The sequence below is a fragment of the Vombatus ursinus genome, unplaced genomic scaffold (assembly GCF_900497805.2).
Source record: "Vombatus ursinus unplaced genomic scaffold, bare-nosed wombat genome assembly UNPS02014832.1, whole genome shotgun sequence".
NCBI classification, from domain to species: domain Eukaryota; kingdom Metazoa; phylum Chordata; class Mammalia; order Diprotodontia; family Vombatidae; genus Vombatus; species Vombatus ursinus.
In genome coordinates, this window is record NW_020954610.1 from 69,347,211 (window position 1) to 69,351,905 (window position 4,695).

Consider the following 4,695-nt stretch of genomic DNA (forward strand, 5'->3'; position numbering starts at 1 on the left):
ATTTCAATGCATGAGATATCAAAACACCATTTTACTTTCTCCAAGTTCCCATCAGAATTATTTCTCCTCTACTTTCATTCACATTTCTTTCTGTGATTATAGTTAATATGTACTACCTTCTTCTGTTTTTTTCTGCTTTGCATTATTTCATACAGTTCTTTCCAGATTCATCTGTATTCCTCATGCTTGTCCACCTTATTTGGTTTATAATATTCCATTATATTAGTGTACCACAATTTATTTAATAATTTCTCTATTATTGGATATTTTGGTTGTTCTAGCTTTTCTATTGCATATAACGCGCTATAAAGGTCTTTGACCTGGCATCTTTAAAAAAAGATTAAAAATAACAGTTAATATGATCAAGGTATTCACCTAAAAAAGGAATTATTAGGCTAAAAGACACAATTATTTTTGTAAACTTTATTGTGTACAGTCAGATTGCATTCCAGAAAAATTTGAAAATCTTGCAATTCCACAAATAATGAATGCGTTCCTGTTTCTTGACAATTTTTTTTAGCATTGAATTTCATTGCTTTTAATTATTTTTGCAAGTGGTATGGTTTTACAATGATGTCTCAAAGTTTGCAACCGATTATTGGTGAAGTTGAACATTGTTGCACATAATTATCAATACTATGTGTTTCTTCCTTTTGAAAAGTATCTATTGATATTCTTTGACCATTTATTGTGAATGGAGAATTATAGCACTGACTTTTTAAAAGTTCATTATGTACTTTAGATGTCATATTTTTATCTGTCATATTTGTTATTTTTTTAGTGGTTTTAATTAGATATTTTATCAGTCTGAATATTTTATTATAGTTCAGTACATCTATCTTGTAGAAACAAATTCCTTCCATTTGTTCAATCTAAAAAAATTAATGTCTCTTCTTCATTTGAGATAATTATTTCATTGTAGGTCATCTTTTATATAATTTTTTTGGTTTGTCTCTTCTTAAGCTCTAGCTACAAATTCTAAAATTCTTGAGACCCTATGACTGTTTAATTCGATAAACATTTGTTTAACACCTGCTAAATGCAATCCATTGTGGTAGGTACTGGTGAGACAAAGTTAAAGGAAAAGTAGTCCTTCACCTTAGGGAGCTTAAATGTTATTGGACAGATATAACATATATTCAGATTAATATAAATTACATGCAAATACAAAGTAACTGTAGGGGAGAAAGAGCCTAAGAGCTGGAGGTGGAGGGAATCAGGAAAATTGTCTTGAAAGAGATAACACTTGAATTGAGATTTGAAGGAAGCAAGGGATTCTGAGAAACAGAGATGATAAGGGAGTGCATTCGAGGCATAAGTGAGAGTGTGTGAATTGTGAGGCTGGAGATGGAAGAGATTCCCCAAATCATTTTGATTTTGTCATTTTGCCAATTGTGATCTTGTAATCCAATTAATCTGTTAGCAAAATTGTGCCTTTTAGCCTAAGAAATATTAGCAAAGTTATTGTTTAATTTGTTATTACAAATGTGTATATAATTACAATAATTATGATTATATTTACATTTATTATTTTATTATCTTACTTTTTTGGGTCCCAGTGATTACAAGGGAAGAATGGCATAATCATGTAGTACTGTCTCCTGGGGGGTTAAGTGGCTGCCTTGTCCACTCTCTTCCTGGAAATGTTGAGGCATCAATAGGAGTGCCTATTCTGTTAGGTCCACATATTGGTGCTACAGCAACGGATTGGGGATTCTGAGAGGCACAGAGAGGAAGCATGGAAGGGGCACTTGGCTCTGGAGTCAGAAGATGTGGTTCAAATCTTGCTCCAATGCTTACTAGTTGCATGATCTTGAGCAAGTCACTCACGTTCCCTGGTCCTCATATTCCTCATTTGTAAAATGAAGGAGTAGGACCGATAGCCTCTAATGTCCCTTCTCTCTGTATATCTATGATCCTATTGAGTTGAGCCCCTTGAGACAGAGAAGAGGAAGCAAAACCTTCAGAGAAGGGCTGCTTTCTGTAGGAAGCACAGCTGTATTCTTTTAGCACAGTCTAGTAATGCTTCTCATCCTCTGTCCTCCATTAAGCATTTATAGAGGGCATTGCCAATCTTCTCTGGGCTTTCCTCCAGATCTTTTCACATTCTATGGGCACCATTGTAGCCTTTGAGCCACAACACAAATTCCTCCCTACTCCATCAGTCTTCCCTTACCCTCAGGGCTCATTTAGGAAGGGACCATTACTGACACCAAGAATCATTTGTCAACACCAAGTCTTCCCTTTTCCATTAGCTTTTTTTAAAAAAATTTTCCAAGTACTTTATTGTTTCCACGATTTTTGGAAGTTTCATTGATGAATTGTGGAAAAATGTTACTTTCAAATAGCTTCTTTCATAATCCTGCTTAGCTTCTGTATCTTGGTTCTTGCAGACATATCAACATATTTCTCTCCTATATGAACAATCATTCCTCCCGTGATTGAAGGGTCTTTTTTTTTTTTTTTGTTAGGCAATTAGGGTTAAACAAGTGTCAAATGTTTGGTCTCAGGTCCTCCTGACTTCAGGGCCTGTGCGCTATCCACTGCGCCACCTAGCTGCCCTGAGGGTCAGTCTTAACCTCCATTTTCAGGACTTGACCTCTCCTTAGAAAGCTATTCAGAACTGTTTTTAATTCTGAAAGAGTTGTGTCATCTAAAGTAGATACAGTAGTAACTGAGCACTGTTCTCCATGATGTACACTCATCGTGGTAGAAAATGCTGAAATGACTCCTGGGGTATTGTTTAACTGACCATTTTCAGCAAGCAATTTTATGAGATTGGTCATGATGGGGGATAACTTCTCTTTCGCTATTATGTCACTTAGGGTTTTTATCTTAATAAAACACTTTATATGGGGATTCATTATAGAGTCAATCATTTTGGGATCTTTTGTTGCTCTGAGTAACTCCTTTTCTACCACGTCTAGTTTATTCTGCTTAGATGCAGCAGAATAAAGAGCAATAGCATATCAACCTTCTAGACCATACACTTGAACTGGAGACCTGACGAGTTTAGCAAATTGTCTGCTCACTGAAATGATGAAATAGCGTACCTGCTGGAGCATCCCAGATACACTGGGTGCTGCCATCTTCTCCTATGGTTGCTGTAGGTCCTTCATTAGCTTTCCATTGGTACTAATGAACGCTAGTCCTTCCCTGTTCTCTTCATCTATCAACCCTGTTCTTCCCTTACTTTCCCCTCTTCACATTGTCGACCAGTTAAACTAGTCAGTCTTCTAACTTAAAATTATCTATGCAGTTGTCCTGTCATCACTCTTACCTTGTCAATTTCCAACTCTGGGTTCTCGTCGGCATCTGCCTTATTTCTTAATTGTACTGCTGGGGGAAATAAATCCCACAACCTTACTGACTAAATATACTAATATTATACTAAAACTTGTTAAACCAGTCCTCAGTTTATGGGGATCTACTCTGCCTCCATATTTTTGTGACCATAAAAGATGTTATTATAATTATTTTTATTTATGGAGGTATTTCCTTTTCTGTTTAATCCCTCATCATCTTGAAGTCGTATGCCTAGTGTCAGAGTCTTTGAATTAAAAAGTCTACATTTTAGTCACTTCTCTAGGTAAGTTCAAAATTGTTTTCCTGAATGATAGGAGAATTTCACAAATCCAACAAAAGAGTAATTAGAGTACATATCTTCACACAGTGCTTCCAGTATTGACTGTTCATTCTTTCCCCAGTTTTCTGGGTATGAGGTGAAATCTGCTGTATTAATTATTTATATTTCTCTTGTTATTGGTGATTTGGAACATTTTTCATAGTTGATAACTTATATTTCTTCTGAAGGCTATTTGTTCATTTCCTTTGACCACTTTTCTATTGGGGAATGGCTCTGAAATAATCACATTAATTCTGTGTCTTTCTAAAATTGATATTATTTGAAGTTAATTGATTTTGTCCTGTAACTGCCTAAGTCATGATTCTTTGTCTCTAAACTTAGTTTAGAAATTAAGCTGACCTGTAATGAGTTAAGTTTAGAAATTCATTTCTTTCGTTAATCGTTGTTTTATTCTTGTGTCAAGGAAATCTGTTACCCTTGAAGAATGCAGGTGGACACTGGGGAGTCTAGTCTAGTCTCTTTATACCACCAAGTTATCCTTCAAGGATGTCTGGTTTGTTAACCAAAGAAGTCTGTTCCACTCTCTCTAACATTGCATGTGGACTCAATGAGCGTTTTTTAAACACAGGAAGGAAGGAGAGTGTTGTTGCTAGCCCCTCATTCTCAATTTCCAACCAATCGTATTGTTCCCTATGCCTCAGCTTTGTAACCATTCATTCATGTTGTCAAGTTCTTTTAACCAATCATAACTCATTCTCTGCCTACAAAATGCTTTTCTTTGTTTTGTACTCCCCAAAACTATAAAACAGAGCTGTCCCCCTCATTCAGAATCTTAGTTTAGCTGGGGAAGCTATGATCCTATTTATTGGTAAATTCTTTTTTACTAACTGATTATGCTTGGAATTTTTGTACCCTAGTTTACCCTAATTTGTCCATTAGAGCTCTTAGTATTGCATTTGTATAGATTCCTTAGTTATTTCATATTGTAGAGCTTTATCAAAAATATTTGATACAAAGATTTTTCCTATTTGAAATTTTTCTTATTTTAGTTACATTAATTCTTATGCAAATTTTAATTTTATATGCTTAATATTATCTATTTTTTCCTA

At 35.0% G+C, this 4,695-nt stretch overlaps 1 pseudogene; it reads right to left on the reverse strand.

Moving 5' to 3' along the window:
• Positions 1–2,340: 2,340 nt before the first annotated feature.
• On the reverse strand, positions 2,341–3,089 carry LOC114025612 (annotated as a pseudogene).
• Between the last annotated feature and the right edge of the window lie 1,606 nt (positions 3,090–4,695).